Source organism: Lissotriton helveticus, assembly GCF_964261635.1.
Source record: "Lissotriton helveticus chromosome 1_1 unlocalized genomic scaffold, aLisHel1.1 SUPER_1_unloc_14, whole genome shotgun sequence".
Lineage (NCBI taxonomy): Eukaryota > Metazoa > Chordata > Amphibia > Caudata > Salamandridae > Lissotriton > Lissotriton helveticus.
Genome location: NW_027611653.1, coordinates 351,767 through 371,689, shown reverse-complemented (window position 1 = coordinate 371,689; position 19,923 = coordinate 351,767). Strand labels below are relative to the sequence as shown.

The window sequence follows — 19,923 nt, the reverse complement described above, 5'->3', positions numbered from 1 at the left end:
AGGCACAGTACTTCCACGAAGCAGGTTGTTTGAAGACAAGGCAATGTGCAGTGGGCAGTTAATGTTTCAAGTTTGCTGCAGCATAAATTGGTGGCTGGGGCGGAGACACTGCTGAGGTTTGGATTCAGTTTTTCGCTCCGGGACCAGCGCAGACATGCCAGGAAGCCTTACAAAAACGAAGCCCTGCGGGAGAAGAGAGCGAGAACAGCGCAGGCCGCGGCCGAGCGAGTGCATATGCGGGGAGGAGATCCCCAAGGGTGCTTTGGAAATGCTGTACCAGGTGTCGACGGGGGAGCCCTGTGTGCCCCTACGATCAGCGCAGACATAAGAGTGCCGCGCTCAGACCGGCGAAGGTCAAACGGACCTCCCGCCAGTACCGAGCGCCGCTTTGCCCAGATTGTGGCCGCTCAACGATCCGGCCCGTGGCCCGGTGACTCGCAGCACCCAGCTGCTGGCTCAGTCCCTCCGCTGCCGCACCCGGAGTCTCCTCATATCGTCGATGCCGCCATCTTGAAAGTCGTCCGTCCGCCTGGAGTCGCCGACTTCTGCCGTTCCGGTGGTTTTCTCGCAGCACCGCAGGGAGACTTTTAATCAGGATCCCTTCCGCTGCATTATGGCGTCTTTTCCCTGCCCGGTAGCCTCGCTGGATAGCGGGACATCACGTTGTTGCAACGACTGCTGGCGGAGCTTCAAAGCCGAGCGACCATCTTGGTCTCTGGCTTGGCCACGCCCCCGGCTCTTACCTCTTCTTCAGCCCTGGTGCCCCTGTGCCTGCTGCACTAATAATAGATGTGCCTATGTTCTCTGTCCTAGGAGCATTTTGTACTTTGGTTGCACTGGGCTGTTTACATTTATGTGCCCTCATGTGACTCCATCTGCCCTCATATGAACCATACATTAGATAAGACCCTTTCAACTCTGCAATCCGTAAGGGCCTCTTTGAAACCTGCTATGCAGAGAATATATATAAGAAAACAAAGCAAGAGAGAAAATGGGGATATAAAAAAGAGTGAATGTTGTAGAAAAACAGAACGAGAAACAGCAAAGGAGAAACAAAGGTTATGAAGTGCATGTGTGATTAGGGTGACCAGGTGCCCCGGATTTACCAGGACAACCCCAGTTTTTCAAATTTCAAGAAATTTGTCTTGTGTCCCTGTTTTCATAGAGGGCTAGCTGAAAGAGGCACATTTTTATGTATTCCATTGGAGGACTGGCTAGTTTCTGTGATCAGAAAGCAATTTAATTAGCAGGTATGAAACGGTGTTTGAAATGGCAATTTATTTATTTCCTTGGCGTTTCAATGTTCATACGCACTGTCACCCCATACCCCTCAGTTGATGTAAAATAGTCGTCCTTCTTTTAGATTTTTTAAAATATACAGTTTTTTTGTTGTTTTCAAAATCTGGTAGTCTTATGTGTGACCAAAATAGCAAAAGAGATAGAAAGATAGACTAAGAGAATGTGAAAACTAAGTGAGAAATAGCATGAGAGAATGAAATAGGGTAAGAACCAGAGCAAAAGAGAAACAAATTAACATGAAAGTGACCGCAAAATCAAGGGAATTATAGAATAGAGTGAAAAAGTCAAAGGTTTGCATTTAGATGTTGAGATGATGGATATCAGCCAGAGATTGTCAGATATGATGTCCCCCTTATTCAGAGTGCTTAAAGGTGCACACTCTGCAAGTAGGGTGGAGAGTGAGAAAGATGAGAAGGGAGATCAAGAGGAAACCCAAAGGTATCAGAGAACAGAGTGAAAAAGAGGACAGAAAGAGGGTGATGCAGACAATGGTTGAGAAGAAGAGCAAATAAGGCAAAAATAAAGAGAGAGATAAAAGGAGACAAAGATGAGGATGAGAGAAGAACAGAGGGATAAAAAGAGCAGCAGGGCTAGAAGAGAACAAGATCAAGAGAGCGAAAATACAACAGACAGTGAGACAAAAAGTAAAAGCAAGAAGAAAAAGAGTGAGAAAAAAACAAGATTGAAAGAAAAAAGGCTGTTGAAAAAGAGGAAGAGAGTTAAAAGAAAACAGTGAGATAATACGGGAAAAAGAAAGTGAGAAGCTAGAAAGAGAAAGTAAGAGATAAAGTAAGAGCATGAAGGACCACTAGAGTGAGGGAATGAGAGGCTGAAAAGGATAGAAGAGGGACCACATTCGTGAGAGACATGTAAGGAGAGAAAGTAAAGTGGAATGAGAAGAAAGGCTGCATTGAAGGAATTTGTGATGTTAAAGGTTTTTTTCTCACAAATTGACGTACTTTTCATGAATACTATAACCAGGCGCAGGTAGCAATGTCTTTTGTACGGGATTTACTAATGAAAATCAAAACAATTACACCACTTGTAGGTGGTGGGAATAAAGAAAAAGCAGCAATATTGATCCATTAAAAAAATTCAGGATAAACAGTTTGAAATTATCTCACAATAGAATGATACATCGACTTTCAGTGCCAACTAGTTCTCACAATGAAATGCTGTCTGTAGACTGCTGTTTTGGGGAAAAAGTTTGCCACAGAGTAATCGCAGGCACATCTGTGAAGTATAAATAGTCCAGTAATCATGATCGATACAAGACTTTGATTGCCAACGTGCTGCACTCCAAAGAGTAGGCAGTCGAAGCAGTTACAAATGGAGGCTGCATAGATTGAGAGAGAGAGAATTTACTAACTAGCCTACGACTTAACTGGAAGATCCTATTATAAATTGATATCTTTGAGCGTAGTGTAGTGTAGTTCCTATTATCCCAATAGGCTCTGCGCATTGGAATAATACCTTCAATAGTATAGGCCTAGACCAGACGTTAACTAGGTCTTCTATTGTCGATATTAGACTTAAAGTTTTGGGTTTGCCAGCTAGCTCAGAGTTCACTAGAAACTTTCTCGAATAGGCAAGGAGGAGTTGAACCTCCCTGGATAGACAAGAAGGGATTTAGTTTCTGACAACCATAGAACATGACAACTTTGCTCTCCCCTAATCAAGAGTGTATCTCTAGAGTCCTGTGAAAACAAAAGACGACTTATTTTACTCAGTCAGTACGTGCATTCTTAGTCTCACCAGATTGTAGAGAAAAGGAAGAGACGGGCGTGTTCAATAAAAGATGTTATTTATTGATCAGTCTCTTTTCTCATACAAGAGAAATGGATCGATATTATTGCAATACTTATGGTTAAGTAAAGTGCATACATTAAAAGCAGAAGTATAAAATAATACTGTAAAAACATTTATATGGTTTCTAAGCCATATGAAGGTTTAAAATGAATAAAATAGATACATACACATATACATTTGACTAATCGTACTCAACTGGTGTTTCTAACTACGCCTACCCCAGTGTACCTGACATAAGCCTAATACGTGGGCGGGGATAGAAAGTTACAGTTTAAGTTAAGTTTGTTTTGCCAAGTGACTGACTAAAGAATTCTCTGCGAGGGGTTATTCAGTTCTGTACCTGGAATCTAGGATGAATGAGGGATGGTATCTCTCGTCTCTGGTCTCGATATTCCAGGCTGCCTGCGAGGGCTACCCGGAAGCGCCGGAGCTGGATTTCTCGGCAGGAGAAAGCAGCGTCTCGTTCTCAGCGCGTCAGGAAGGCGGGGCTGCGCCAGCGGGGTCTGCTCTGCTCTGGGCTTCGGCAAGTCTGGCTGCTCTGATCTCGTCACCACCGCGTGTGTTTGCATAGGGCAATATCGGTAATATTTATACCTTTAAGGTGCCGAGATTGACGTAAGGATGGACATAGATACGTCAATAAGGATGTCATACGACTTGGTCGTTAGCACATTCTTTTGCTGAAGTTCTCGATGAAATCAAAACAATGGCCGCAGGGTTTTTCCCAGGTTGTCATAGGTTTGATTTGTTTTGAGAACTCCGTATGCCTTATCAGGGGCTGGAGGAATATCGCTTGTCTAATTAGATGGCAAGCGTTATGACCTAATCAGATAACACGTTCCTGTGCCGTAGTGTGGCTTAATCAGATAACGGTTTCTGCATCATGGGGGTTTTCTGCATCATGGGATGGCTGCTAGTTAACTTGTTAACCAGAATAGGGTCAGGAATAGGGGGATCAATACAGAACCTATAGGAATACATCACAGTAGAGGTAAGGGCTGAGGAGCACTTTGGGTGTCAGTGAGTACCCGAAAGTGAATAGGATCACTCATCAGTGAGGCAGTAAAGCCAGAGTCTCAGAAAATGCAGACCACTGCCATTGATCACATGTGAGTTTTAATTGCGACAGTGCCCTGTCCCTCAGGGCCAACTAGCCCTCCTGTTACCTCCAGTAAGCCCCATACAGCTGGACTGCTGAGAGTGTTGAAAGCCATGCCACCTTTTTACACCATTCTGCAAACGCGACTCCTGGCGCACTGCTGCTCAGGGGATGAAGTTCACTTTAGTCCTGAGGGCCTCAGGACACAACAGGACCTCATTGCCCCATCAGCAATGCGCCACAAGGCGCGTTTGCAAAATGGTGTAAAAAAGGGCGTGGCCTCGGACCACCTCTCAGAAATCCCACAGTGTGCTGCTTGCTGGAGGTACCTGGTGGGCTAGTTGGCCCCTAAGGACCCATAAGATGCAAGGGGACTTCATCCCCCAACCCAAAACGCGCCAGAAGGCGTGTTTTCAAGTGGTGCAGGGAGGGGGCGGGACCTCCGGTGAGATCCAGCTTCGGTTTTCTTTTTTGTTTTTTAGGAGGGGGCTGTTTGGCCCGCCTTCTCTTAACATTCTTTGGGCCCGGGGACCACCTCCCCCGGGGCCTGGCCTTGTTTTATTTATTTTTTTACAGGGAGGGTGTCCCCATGCCCCTGGGTCACTTGTGACCCCGGGGACCCAATACCCCAGGACCTGGCCTTGTGTAAAAAAAGAATTGCCGGGAGGGGGGCAGCGTGGCCTCACTCCCCAGGGCCACCTCTAGCCCCGGGGACCACATCCCCCAGGGCTGCCCTTCCATTAAAAAAAAAAAATCAATAAACTAAAGATGAGGTGGCTTTGTGGCCCCCCTCCTGTGCCATTTGTGGCCCAGGGACCCCACCCCCGGGAGCCGACCCTCAATTCGAGGGGAGCCCCAATGTCCCAACGGTCCCTGCTGGCTCCTCGCCTCCTGCAGGAACCATAATTGCCTTTGGGCAAGGGGAGCTGCTAACATGCAGCTCCCCTTGCCCAAAAGCAATTCTGCTTTGCTTCTTGGAAGCGAGAGCAGGTTTCCTGCTCTCGCTTCCAAGAAGCAAAGCAGAGTATGCTATGGCATAGCGGGAGACATTGCAGCTGGCTCTAGGGGGTGATGGTGCCCAGGCCATCAAGGGCTCTAGAATGGAGGCTGCGCGGCACGCATCCCAACGAGTACAAAGCCCCTTGGAGGTGGTGGTCCCTGGGGCCCATGGTGTCATGAATTCACCCGCCTGTACTCCGGTTTGTTCCTTCCTTGATGCTTCTATTACCCAACTCCCTCTGAACTCCACCAGAGAGGCAAGGATAGGATTCACTTGCCGCCCTGATCGAACCCCGGGGGAGGGGGAAATAGGGACGAGAGAAAAGAGAAGACACACTGGATTCTTGTAGACCGACTTGACAATTCAGTCGTGTAGAATGTCTCTCGAGAAAGGCAAAGTGTTACTGGGCTTCAGTTTTCAGCTCGTGTATAATCTGATAAATGTACCCGATGAATCTGAACACCCTAAATCACTTCTTTAGGTCAAACATCTGCTTTGGAACTCTTAATTGGGTATACCTGAATTACCCTTAACCATTTCTCAAAAGGATTCTTGAAACTAAAAGAAAGAATAAACCAAAAAAACACTACAGGTGCACTAATAATCTGTGATTGCTCAAATTATCACATTTCCTTTACAATATTTGCTCCGTAATTTCACATTAAATATATACAAATAATAATTACAAACAAGCTCTCTGTTCCCTTTCAGTCTTCTAATCAGACTCAAGGTATTTACACAAATGTCTGTTTTACTTTAACATTCTTCACTTACTCAACGTCCTTAAAGTCCTTGGATTGTTTCAGGAAGAGTTTCAAAACGTTCTCTTGATTTATAGAAGGTCAAGAGGTCTGCCACAGTTTTCATAAAGTTTAAATTCGTACAGGTATGTGTTCAAGCATGCTAACGCTTTACCATTCAGAGCGAGGTGTTGCTTGGCAACCCTTTGTTGATTCTCTTTTCTTTTCTCTTTTGCAGGAAATCGGAAACAGTGCCGGGAGAGGATCTGGAGCCGGAAATTCAGAAACAGGAAGGAATGTCTGAAATGTGATCCGGGCTGCAAGAACACAGCCGAAGACACTGAGTGAAGACAGGGAAGGAAGCAGGGTGGAGCGCTAAAGAGCTTCGGATGATCTGCCACCCAGGTTCGGAGTCAGGTGAGTGTTTTTCTTTCAAATGAGTATGTACTTGACTTAATATACCGTCGACTTTGACCAGCTTTCCATATTGATATTTAAATTATGATGAATTTCTGCCAGGTTTCATTTGCTTGCCACTTAATGCATTTTCGGGCAAAGTAATCTTTTATAACTATTTTCTATAATGTTCACCGCACTAAAAGCATTTATTACTGACAGTTTGGTGGTAATTTACATTCTACATTGTAAAACAAGCATTAGGAATGCATTAGGGCTCGGGTTTGTTTTAAGTTATAGATAATGGCATTGTAAATGGCAATGTGTTTTAGACACTCTGCACTACCACTCTGCACTCTGCACTACCAATCTGCACTCTGCACTCTCAATCTGCACTCTGCACTCTCAATCTGCACTCAGCACTCTCAATCTGCACTCTGCACTACCACTCTGCACTCTGCACTACCAATCTGCACTCTGCACTACCACTCTGCACTCTGCACTACCACTCTGCACTCTGCACTACCACTCTGCACTACCACTCTGCACTCTGCACTACCACTCTGCACTCTGCACTACCACTCTGCACTCTGCACTACCAATCTGCACTCTGCACTACCAATCTGCACTCTGCACTCTCAATCTGCACTCTGCACTACCACTCGCACTCTCAATCTGCACTCTGCACTCTCGCTCTGCACTACCACTCTGCGCTCTGCACTACCACTCTGCGCTCTGCACTACCACTCTGCACTCTGCACTACCACTCTGCACTACCGCTCTGCACTCTGCACTACCACTCTGCACTCTGCACTACCACTCTGCACTCTGCACTACCAATCTGCACTCTGCACTACCAATCTGCACTCTGCACTCTCAATCTGCACTCTGCACTACCACTCGCACTCTCAATCTGCACTCTGCACTCTGCACTCTCGCTCTGCACTACCACTCTCGCTCTGCACTACCACTCTGCGCTCTGCACTACCACTCTGCGCTCTGCACTACCACTCTGCACTACCGCTCTGCACTCTGCACTACCATTTTGCACTCTGCACTACCACTCTGCACTCTGCACTACCAATCTGCACTCTGCACTACCACTCTGCACTCTGCACTACCAATCTGCACTCTCATTCTGCACTACCAATCTGCACTCTGCACTACCACTCTGCACTCTGCACTACCACTCTGCACTCTGCACTACCACTCTGCACTCTGCACTACCAATCTGCACTCTCACTCTGCACTACCACTCTGCACTCTGCACTACCACTCTGCACTCTGCACTACCAATCTGCACTCTCACTCTGCACTACCACTCTGCACTCTGCACTACCAATCTGCACTCGCCACCAGACACGGCGGACTCGTGGAAAATTAATGAAGTGACCTAGAGGGTGAGGATGGGATACTTTGCTACCATCGAGTTCGTAGAAGAACAAGATTACATACGAAAAACAAGCAGCACAGAAAGCATCACTTTCGCGATCGCAATTGTTTAAAAAAACCAGATCTGATGCATGTGATTCTCTACATTGCTGGCCGGATGTTCATGCGCGCACACAGAGCTGAAGTGAAAAAAAACACAGCAGTGCACACGCTCCCAGCACCATCTGCCTTCAATTACTGGCACCTCGGACAGCTGGTAATTGAGGATTTATGTATTCTTCTGCGTGTGTCCGAACACTTTATGCAGATTTTATATACACTAAGCACAGGGGTTTGAGGCTATGAAAGATTGCACCTATCCATTAGTGTCCAATTTGTATCTAGAAAGTTTAGGTGCTAAGGACAGGAAATCCAGGACAATTGGATACGTTTTACAGACACATCAGAGGTCGCGCAATAGTATATAAGTAAGCCCAGCCATATCCAAACATATTCAACTATTTGCAAACCTATCCATCATGTATCCTTCCATCTATCATTTCACTCATCCATCCCTTCATCCATCCTTTCACTCATCCATCCATTATCCATCCATCCACCCTTTCACCCTATCCATCTGTACACTCATCCATCCACTCTTCTACTCATCCATCCTTCCATCCAGCCATTTACCCTTTCACCCATCCAGCCATCCTTTCCCGTACTCATCCATCCACCCAGTCACTGAATCTTTCACCCATCCACCCTTTCAGTCATCCATCATCCTCCCTTTCTCTCTCCATTGACTCTTTCACTTAGCAATCCTTCCTTCCATCCATCCACCACCCATCCATCTACTCATTCACTCATGAATCCATCCATTGACCCTATCACTCATCCATCCTTTCTTTCATCCATTTATCCTGTCACTCCTTCACTCATCTATTCATCCTTTAGTCCATCTACCCTCCCTTTCACTCATCCATCCTTACATCCACCCTTTCACTCATCTGTCCATCCATTCAGCCTTACACTTATCAATTCATCAATCCATCCATCATTTCACTCATCCATCCATCCACTCACTCACTCATCCACCTTTTTACTCATCCATCCTTTCACTCATCCATCCACCCTTTTACCCATCCAGCTACCCTTCCACCCACACATCCAGCTATTTACCCTTGCTCTCTTCCATCCTTTTTTTTTTTTTTGCAGTTTTATATAGCGCAAACTAGACCCGAACTGAATCAGGTATCAGAGCGCTTTACATAGCACCAGTTACGTTACATGAGGACACGCATTCATTTTTAGGCACGGGGAGATTAAGTGATTTGCCCAGAATCACAGGAGGTTTTTGGTGTCGTTACCGAGACTCGAACCCAGATCCCCAGGTCCGAGGTCGAGCGCCCTAGCCGTTAGGCCAACCCCTATCCTTCCACCACTCATCAATCCACCCATCCTCTCCCATTATCCATCTATTCAATCTTTCATTCATCCATTCACCCTTTCACTAATTCATCCACGCATCCCTTGACTTACTCACTCGCCCATCTTTTCACATTAATTTTGAGCTGAGCCTTTTTGAGCTGCAGGAGCCATTCCAGGACTGGGACAGAAGCCACCCAGGGCAGAGACAGGTCCACCACAGGTGGGGAGGGTGGGGGGAGGGGAGGGACAGGAGCCATCACTGGGGAGAGGGAGGGCAGGAGGGGGACCAGGATCCACCAGGGTGGGCACAGGGGTGGGCATGCGGTATTCTAGTATCATCTTGGTCTCTTCCAGGGTGGGGTCGGGCTCCTCACCCCCTCCTGGACAAGACAATGAGAAGTCAGTCTCTCTTTCCAAAATTTTACTTTTGCCCAGGGCATGTGCAAGCTGTGCACCTGCACAGGGCCACCAAACCCCAGGGGCCACCACGCCAATATATATCGTTAATATATTAATCCTCTGAGGATGGATACATATTTGCGTGGTGGCCCCTGGCAGGGATTTGGTGGCCTCCGGCTCTGTTCCACTTCTAAACACCCTGACCCCCTCCCCTCTTTACTGGCCTGCGCGCTCCGCCCCGCCCGGACCCCTCTTCCGGGCGCCCTACCTACGCTCCCTGCCCAGGGCCACCATGAGCCTAGAGCCGGCCCTGTTTTGCCATCTCCCACTGCGATGTACAGTACATAAAGGAGATACTCCAAAAGAACTGATTTAACTGATTTTCCTCCATACTTGGTTAATCAGTGTGGTGCGATTGTGCCATTTCTTTATTTTATTACATGAAAGTCTTCATGTTTGAAGAACCGAGGTTTGTTTATAATTTAGTGACAGTAATTTAGCTCTGTGCTGTGAAGATAACCATGCGCTGCCTCGGTGTAATCAGGGCCGGTTCGAGGATGTTTGGGGCCCTGGGCAGAAAGGGAATATCTCACACAAATTGCAGAGACATTGCACATTCAGAGCTGTTTGCATCTGAATCGATGCCCCTGCTCCTGAAGCTGCAGCCCCTCCCTCTCAGTCAACTTCAAGCACTCCTTAACAGCTCATCAAGGGCTGGAGGTGTGAGGGCAGGGGGCTGCAGCTTCAAGAGCAGGGGCATCTATTCAGATGCAAACAGCCCTGAATGCGTCATGTCAAGTCAAGAAGGGAGGTGGGTGGAAGCTGTGCCGGCGTTAGGGAGGTGCGACTGGTGCCCGGTTAAAATTACGGACAAATGGCGTCCGTTAAAGAATCCTTCACGGCAACGGACAGACGGCCGAAATTACGGACTGTCCGTGAAATTTACGGACGGTTGGTCACCCTAAGTTACTGGTGACAGCAGCAACTGGAGTCTTACTCATGGCCCCCTTTGTTTTCTTAATACCTACAGGAGATCGTGTGCCTGTCAGACCCGACGGCATTGACGGACCTACTCCTATTTGGACTGCTCGTAGTCCCCGACAAAATACCAGGGACCTCGCGCCAAGTTTACATATTGCCGGTGAGATTTGTTGCTATGTGTAGTTAACCGGCCGCGCCTTCTGCATTTACATCGGCCTGGTTTCTTACTCGACTCTTCCCTCTTTCTTTAATCCCTACAGCTCAAAGCCATACACATCGCTACAGGTATGGGCACACGAGTCATTTCCTTTTCTTTTTCCACCCCTTACTTATTTACAGCTACTCTCGGGGATCGCATTATAGAATCTGTAGAGCCGCATCCGGCTTTTTGTACTGAGCACACTGTTTCTTGGCATTAGCTACGCATTGAACGTGACTGTTGCCGTTTGTTTTGATGTGAAGTGTATTTAACCGTGCATGCACTGTACCGTGACGGAGTTCTACCTTAAGTGCCTCCTTTTCCGCCCTTGTAGATTGTTGATGATGACTTTTCACTCACACTGTTCGGTGCACGTTGCAGATTTCGCGTGTCATTGTAGAAATGGTAATAATTGTAATATGATCACTGTGTACCATCATTGCCTTCTAGCAACCTTTCAGGGATAATGTCCTAAATTGTGCGATGTTGACTTGTTCGACATAGACGTTCGTGTGCCGTTTTTTATTGTCAGATGTACTAAGTTATGTCACGCCACCACCAGCATGGTCACACGCCGGCTAGCCCACGTTATGACTTAGACTACCTAAATCATTGCATCGCACAAACGTTTAAACCTACGTGGTTCTTTATAATTATCACCTGTTTAACGGTCACTTGAAGCCCTTGGGTCACTCGGGACGTTACACAAACATGTAGGCAATATTTATTTCTCTCCAAGTACTCGGTAAAATAGGGTCTGATCCTTTTACCCTGAACAGTCCTTCACTACACCACTCTCACCATGGACTGGATGCTCTTCATTCACAACGTCACAGGTGATCCACATGGTTTTAATGTGGAGGTCACACGTATTCCCCCTCGTTATTTTGCACATCCCTTTGTGTTATCCCGCACCTTTTCCCACAGTAATGTCTGTACTTTGGTGCACATTCTCACATATGTAGACACTTTCATGCGGAGGTCCAGATTATCACACACGGGCCACTTTACTTCATTTTTTTTCCCCCTTTCTTTTTCGTTCACAGTGCTGCTTGCTTGTTGTAGTGCCTCTAGATACCAAAAACTTGTATATTGATTTTGTAATTATTTTCCTATTGTTGTATATCCTTCACAGCCCTGATGAGTCACAGGTCATCCTGTTGACGAAACACGTGTCGGCTGATGTTCTATTTTGAAAAACAAAACAAGATGAATTATATGAACTAAAATATATTACCTTCTAAAGAACCCTGGTGTCTCCTTTGTTTGTTGTCACTTACTACTTAACACCAACCAGTGTGTTTTTTGTACATTTGACGTGTGCACAGTACTTGCTTAATCAGGTGAGTGTTTAGGCACGAAGCAAAGCATCGGGAACCAAGTGGGTGGGGTTTAAATTGCTTTGGGTCTCAGGTTTTCTCACGTGTGCATGTGAAGGTGATTTGGGCCTTACATCTTTCCCAAGTAATTCACATGTACATGCCAAGACCGTTTACACATGCAGGAAATGCCTCCTGCCCCCCAAAGGTCTTCGTATGTGACAGGGTTTTTCCGGATGCAAGGCATGGAAAGATCTGACCAATCTTGGAGTATGTACATGTGTTTCTGTTTCCAGGATCTTTCTGACAATCCAATCCAAAAATTCTTTATTTCGGCCATATAGACCATAAAAGATGCAGTACAAAACAACACATACAATAAAATACACATTTTTTTTAAAAATACATATTATAAAAATCCACTAGCCCAGCGGGGAAATAGTAAAAACACTAAAAAGTTCAAGAGGCTTCAGCAGTTTTTTTCTTTCTGATCAACCAAATAGCCATAAGAAATTTGGAAACAGCGAACACAATGTGGTCCAGAGTACTGGTTTTCAGGATCCTGTATGCCTGTGCATACTCTCTGAACCCTAGGTTCTTACATAATGGCGCTATCCAATGTTTCCTAGGCCTTTGGTAAACGGGGCACACAAACAGAATGTGAAGATCATCTTCCACGTGGGTGTTACAGCAAGGACAGGTTTTATCGTCCGCGTTGGACCACTTGCATGTGAAAGAGTTAATGGGTAGTGTGCCAAGCCTCCATTGGACAAACAGTTTCCTCGCCAGGATAGGGAAGATAAAATCCATAAAAGGTTCAAAAGCATATGAATTTTTGGATTCTAAAAATCGCAAGGTAAGGGTGCCGCTGTTTTGAGCGTCCATCAAGTGTGCAAGGGACCTATCCTTAAAAATTTTTGACAGGGCTTTGCGCGAGATTGCTTGGCAGCCTCGCGCTGGGTCCTCCCAGAGGTCACGGAGATTCATGGCAATCAGTTCGTTTTCACAGAGGCAAGCCAGGGGATTTTGCCACTGCAGTTGAAGCTCATGACGTGGGTAAGATCCTCCCTATAATGATGAAGTTTGTTCGTAGACCAGAGCCTGTGCCAGAACTTCACTGGCTTTGACACAAGCTCCTCTGCAATAGGGGGGAGACCCAAGTCCATTCTCTGGAGAAGTGTGGCTCAGTGGTTAGAGGCGGCAGACCCGGAATCTGAGATCGACCGTGGACCAGGGTTCGATTCCCCGCCTCGGCGGGTCTCGGGCTCATAAATTCCACGGTCTCGACAATTCTCGCTCTGGTGCCTACTCGACTCACGGGGTCACACTCTGCGACTCTGGGCAATAGCTTGCTTAATCTCCACATCGGCCCCTCGCGGCGGGATGCCTGGCTTTCACCTTGTGGATACCCTGCCAGGGTTTCTCACAGGGGAATACCAGGACGGGTTCCCTAAGCAAGCGCGGAGATGCCCCAGGGTAAGTCCTGCGCTATATAAGTTTCATACATTTACATTTACATTCTCAAGGGCAAAAGTGGCGTGGCACGTGGGAGAGCCAGTAGGCGCCTTAGAAAACTGTTTTCAACTGTTGATAAGTCCTTCACCGCTTTGTGCCCCCACAATTCACTGCCATAGATGGCCGCTGCCTTGGCCTGGGACCTGTACGTTTCAAGGGCCGGACTTATAGGCTTGAAGGAAGAAGTATTGGCCACCTTCAAAATTGCACCCGACAGTTGGGACAGTTTAACCCTTGATCGTACTATCTGGCGGTCCCAAGATAAGTTTTCCTGCAATGTTACCCCCAGATATATGAAGGTAGACACCCTCTCGAGGCTAACAGTCCCCAGGGTGGGATTAGGCCTGGTTTTAATGGGTGGATTAAAAATCATAAACTTGGTCTTCTCTGTGTTCACCTCCAACCCGTGCTGACAACAGAAAAGACCAAATCCATCCAGGATCCTCTGGATCCCCATGGGAGATTTGGAAAGGAGGAGGGTATCATCGGCAAACATAATTGCCGGTACCCTCCTTCCTGCCAAGCATGGGGCGTCGTTGTTCTTGACATTTTCCAGGTGGGAGATGACATGATTGATGTATAAACAAAACAGGGTTGGTGCCAAGACACAACCCTGCCTCACCCCTCGACGGACGGGGAACCTGGATGATAAACTGCCATCTTTCCCACACCTGACCTGCGCATAGTTGTTCTCATGCAGCCTAACTAAGATGTTAAGTAGCTGGGAAGGAACTCCTAGCTTTTCCAGCACCTCCCACAGTTTCCTGCGCGGGACTAGGTCAAAGGCTGACCTCAGATCCACGAAGACCATGTACAATCTTCCCCCCTCGATCTTCACCGTCTTCCAATAAAGGAGGACGAGGCGGAAGATCTGGTCCATGGTCGACGTGTTCTTCCTGAAGCCAGGCTGCAAGGGACTCAAGATGTCATTATCCTCTACCCAGTCTAATAGATGGTTCAAAATAAGACGCGCAAAAAGCTTTTGGGGGACATCTATAAGGCTAATTGGCCTATAGTTTGCCGGATTCAGAGGGGACCCTTTCTTGTGAATCGGCACTATTTCAGCCCCTGACCAGGAGGGAGGAACCGCCATACCTCCTAAAATTTGTTATAGGAAGTACAGGAGGTAACCCATAAACCACGTTGGGGAGGGTGCGTTATGTGAACAAGAACAAGTCCCAACAGGTATTATTTGAAAGACTGTTTCAATAGGGGTATGCCACAGGCATTACTAAGAACAGAGCACAAGGAGTCAGAGGATTTGAAAAAAGGTGGTATTATTCACCAAGGACAAGGGGTAATGCATTTACAGTTAAAGACAGCACTGTAAAGATTAGATCTTGTGACAACCCAGTGGCACTTGGTGCAAGGTGCTATATACATTTAGAAGTGGAATGAGAAGTGCAAGTGCTTTAAAAACAGCATAAGTGGCGCATATATGAAATTATGTACATCATTTAAAGCTTCAGTTACAGAACAAGTTACAATCACTTGGACAATAGTTTTCACAAAAAAGCTTTAAGTGTGATATGCGTCGTATGGTTCAAGCTGCGTGGTCGACGGCGTTTCGATCCCCTTGATTTAGGATCGTCATCAGGACGGGGTTGTCGATAGGTACAGTGAAGGTGCCTGAAATGGAGGCGAGGCTGGCGGCACACACGATTGTTGATAGCGTCAATTTACTGGTCGCATTTCCGTCCTAGTACTGCTCGCAAAGTAGGGCAGCGTCAGAGATAGTGTACAGCACAGAAGGCAGGCGCTCATCTGGCGTGGCTGGTCGGCAGTGAATGCGGGAACATTTCCTGTTCCCGCATTCACTGCCGACCAGCCACGCCAGATGAGCGCCTGCCTTCTGTGCTGTACACTATCTCTGACGCTGCCCTACTTTGCGAGCAGTACTAGGACGGAAATGCGACCAGTAAATTGACGCTATCAACAATCGTGTGTGCCGCCAGCCTCGCCTCCATTTCAGGCACCTTCACTGTACCTATCGACAACCCCGTCCTGATGACGATCCTAAATCAAGGGGATCGAAACGCCGTCGACCACGCAGCTTGAACCATACGACGCATATCACACTTAAAGCTTTTTTGTGAAAACTATTGTCCAAGTGATTGTAACTTGTTCTGTAACTGAAGCTTTAAATGATGTACATAATTTCATATATGCGCCACTTATGCTGTTTTTAAAGCACTTGCACTTCTCATTTCACTTCTAAATGTATATAGCACCTTGCACCAAGTGCCACTGGGTTGTCACAAGATCTAATCTTTACAGTGCTGTCTTTAACTGTAAATGCATTACCCCTTGTCCTTGGTGAATAATACCACCTTTTTTCAAATCCTCTGACTCCTTGTGCTCTGTTCTTAGTAATGCCTGTGGCATACCCCTATTGAAACAGTCTTTCAAATAATACCTGTTGGGACTTGTTCTTGTTCACATACCTCCTAAAATAGCATTAAAAAGAATAAGAAGGTACGGGCCCCAGATGTCGGGATGGTGTCTAAACAGATCACCGGGTAGCTTGTCCAGCCCCGGTGCCTTCCCCAGCGCCAGGCGCTCCAGTGCTGTCTTCACCTCACCTAAGGAAAATTCCAGGGCCGTATCTGGAGGGCAGGGGGTCTCCGCCGCCATCCCTTCGGGCCATAGAGTGGATTCATGGTACAATGCTCCGAAGTGAGCCTCCCAGATAGAGGGGGCGATATTGGGTTCTACTGCGGATGTAAGCTCCCCTGTTCCGTTGTTAACCAAGGCCCAGAATTTCCTAGAGTCTTTGCATTTCAGGGCTTCAATCAGTTCATGCCAGTGGTTCCAGTCCCACTCTGCCCTAGAGCTGGCTAATGCTAACTTGTACTCCCTCCTAAGGGTTGCAACCCTCTCCTTGTCACTACCTTCCTTAATGGCGGAGAGTAGGTCAGATTTAATTTTCCTACAAGTAGAGGTGTACCAAGTCGCAGTACGAGTGACTTTCCTTCTTGAGGGCACCACCGGGTTAAAAACATCTGCAAGGTTCCTGACCAAAGCCTGATGGATGCCAGAAAGTCTCTCATTATAATCAGAGGGTCTGGGTTGGTTGATGAGAGCATCCACCTCCTGAAACATGGGGATTGCTATACCATATAGCTTGTTGATAGCGTTTTCATTATTAGCCAACTTCCCCCATTTCACCCGACGCCTACTTGTAGTGAGGAGTATATCCCCCTGGTCACCTCCGGCGTCAGTAGTTGTCGGCCCTGCTGCGGGGGCTGGGTGCTGAATCTCCAGCAAGAGGGAAAGGTGGTCACTGTCTGTTCTCGGTACCACTTTAAAGTCTTGAACTTTGGTCCACAGGGAGATATCAATGAAAATATAATCCAACCTTGACTCATGCCCCTTTCTATTGAATGTACACACCGATGGAGTATCGGAAGGGGTGCGCCCATTGCACGCCCTCAGTGCAAAGTTCAGAGTGAGGGAGGTAAGTTGTATTGCCAACGGAGACCAAGCTTTGGGGTGAGGTGAGGAGGAGGGTGGAACTCCCCAGTGATCATCCTCGGCTGTGAAGGGACCCTCCATTAGACCCTCCAGTGGTTCAAAGTGGCAATTGAAGTCCCCTCCCATCACTATTTTCAGGTCAGCTGGTAGTTGACCTAGAAAGGATGAGAGTTCGACTAGGGTAGAGGATTCCTTGCCCACAGCGACTGGTCGTGAGTAAACATTAACAATGGCCCAAGTCCTTTTACCGGGCCAACTAAGGAGCACACACTGAATGTCCTGAGAGAGAGTATCCATACTTTCCACCTGACACCCAATGTGGCTCGCCACCCAGATAGCTAGACCTCCCGAAGGTCTCCCCCTGCCATTCCACTTTGCCGGGATTTCAGAAATATCATACCCCCTCCTAGACTGCGGTTCCCTTGCCCACGTCTCCTGGAGGAGGAGGATATCACTTTTGTTGACCAGGGATTCCCACTCCGGAGTGCCCACCTTATTCATAATGCCTGCCACATTCCACGAAAGAATACTTAGCCCTGAACCTTGAGGTTTCAAATCTACTTCACTAAGTGCAGGCAAGATGTCGTGTGTATACTTTGCCGGAACACCCAACCCGGCTATGGTGGGCGACGGGATGGGTAATACAACAAGCTCCTCCGATTGCAGTGTAAGAGCAGTGCGTGTGCCTGATGGTTCCTCAACTTGCACTTGGATACCTCTCAAAAGGGTCCCCCCCTCATTGAAAGAAACCTGGATCTTTGTGTCATTTACGGGATGAGGTGAACCCTCCCCCCTGGCTGAGACCCCAAGGGGAGATTTTGCAGAGTGTTTTGATATGTCTCCCCGTTGTGGTCCATCTACTTGGTCCAGGCAGGAAAATCTGTTCTGGTGAACGAAGTTGCCAAGAGCGGGAATTGTGTTGTGCTTGGGTCTGTACCGTGAACCATCAATTGCGAAGCCCACTCTAGTCCAGCTCTGTTCCCTCCCCATAGCTAAATTAGAGACATTTGGATAAAAGTCTGAGAGGGACACTAGATCTATATTGGACTTATCCGGCCTTACCAGCCAGTTGCAGATGTAAGGGGCAACCAGTGGGCTTTTAAAACTGATTATAATACAGTCCCCAGCCCTATTCTTGGGGGTGACTCCAATCCATGGGATCCTTCTGACCATCAGCACATCTCCTTTGATGTTAGGGGAGAGGGGCCTGTTAATATTGAGCCAGCTGATTACCTTATTGCGAAGTGAGTCCTGTGGCTCTCTAGTATGACCGGTGAGCTCAGGAACTCCCACCATAATCGCTGTATAGGGCACTGCCTCAGGGGGCAGATTAACCGCCCTGCGCCTGGTATTGGGACTAATAGAGTGACCAGTATGTTTATTAGTATCACACCCCACACTCCTTGGTTGGGGTGGTGCCGGTGGCTTAGATCTTCTAGGTGCAGGGACAGGGGGCCTGCGGGTTTGTGAAGGGGGGAGTAGGGGGACATGACTATCTGTAGTACTATGTTGTGCCCCAGTCTGGGCCTGTGTACATGTTTCAACAGTGGGAGGTCCGTTCCCCACAGGTTCTCGGGGAGCCATCTGTGCGCTTGGGCCCAACCCCCCACTAGAAGTGTTTCGATTGTGTGCATTTTCTATAGCTATAAGTCTCGCGTCTATAGAGTCCAATTTTACAGATAGTGGTTCCAATAAGTTCTTAAGGATGACCGTAAATGAACTAATTAGAGCATCTGTAAGGTTAGGTGGGGGTCCGCCGAATATAAATGGCCCTGTGCACCCTGGTACAGCTGTGACATAAGTGTAAAGGATACAAGTCGTTTCCGCAGGAGCGTCAGGAATCCGAAGTATAATCCACAGCCTTCCCCTGCAGCCTTCCGACTCTATCGAACACTAGAGCACAAGAGGCGGAACAGGGGAAAACAGGGAGACAAAACAAGGAAAGGTGGGGGTAACAATTGTGTGATGATGGTCTTCAGACTGGATGTTTCAGCCTTCTTGAGGGCTTGGCAACGAGGTAGACTGCAATGCAAATGAGTGATATTCTTGAGACTGAATAGGACAATCACATTCACAATTCTGTTAAATATCCTCTCATACCTAGATTGATGTGTGTTAACGTCCCTGAATGGAAGAACCTCTGGTAAGGGATTTATCTGGAGCTGCAGTGAAGGAGGCAATATATACATAAGTCTAGTGTCACTATGTTGCTGGTAATACAAGCTACGAATTTATGCTGCTCACTCTGATTTCTGTCTGGACCTCCAAGAAACACACCCCAAAGGTTTGAGAAGATTCAATAACGCAGTTGCCAATATTCGTATTAGCTGGAGAAACATCTACAATAAACAAAACAGGATTTACACACTACAACACAATCTTTTGATAACAATATATATATGTGCAGCGCAATAACGCGCTGTTACCGTGATTCTGGGACGTGCAGCTGTAGCCCGATCCACTCTGGTCCACGCAAGATACCAAGTCCAAATACTTGATACTCCACAAGTGTAAGTACCCCAAGGAATGCTGGGAGTAGGGACGGGCAGGGCATAAGAAAAATAATGAAGAGGAAAAAACCCTAACTGACTAATACTAACTCATCGAGGAAAACCCGGCCGCCAGCGGAGAGGAAACCCGGCTGACCAGCGGAGCTCCCCGGTGAGTGTAAATGAAGGGAGAAAGCTCGCCCGGCCTGTCAGCGGAGAACAAGCCCGGCTGACAAGCGGAGCAACAACGAGGGCTGCAGAAAAGAAGAGGAATCCCGCCGGATGGCGGAGCAAAACCCGGCCGCCGGGCGGGACACCAAAAGAAAAGGGAGAAAATAAGGCAATGGAAAGTGACACAGTCCGTGTCACAAGGAACAAGCGCATAGGCAAGGCGCTTGCTCC

General features: G+C 47.4%; 1 long non-coding RNA gene across 1 annotated transcript in view; it reads left to right on the top strand.

Annotated features, from left to right (window-relative positions):
- LOC144805554 (uncharacterized) overlaps nt 1-19,923 on the top strand; it is an 87,711-nt gene that overhangs the window by 32,010 nt on the left and 35,778 nt on the right. The window contains exon 3 of the long non-coding RNA XR_013605540.1: nt 6,186-6,364. This is a non-coding gene — a long non-coding RNA (uncharacterized LOC144805554). The remainder of the gene's footprint in view (nt 1-6,185; nt 6,365-19,923) is intronic.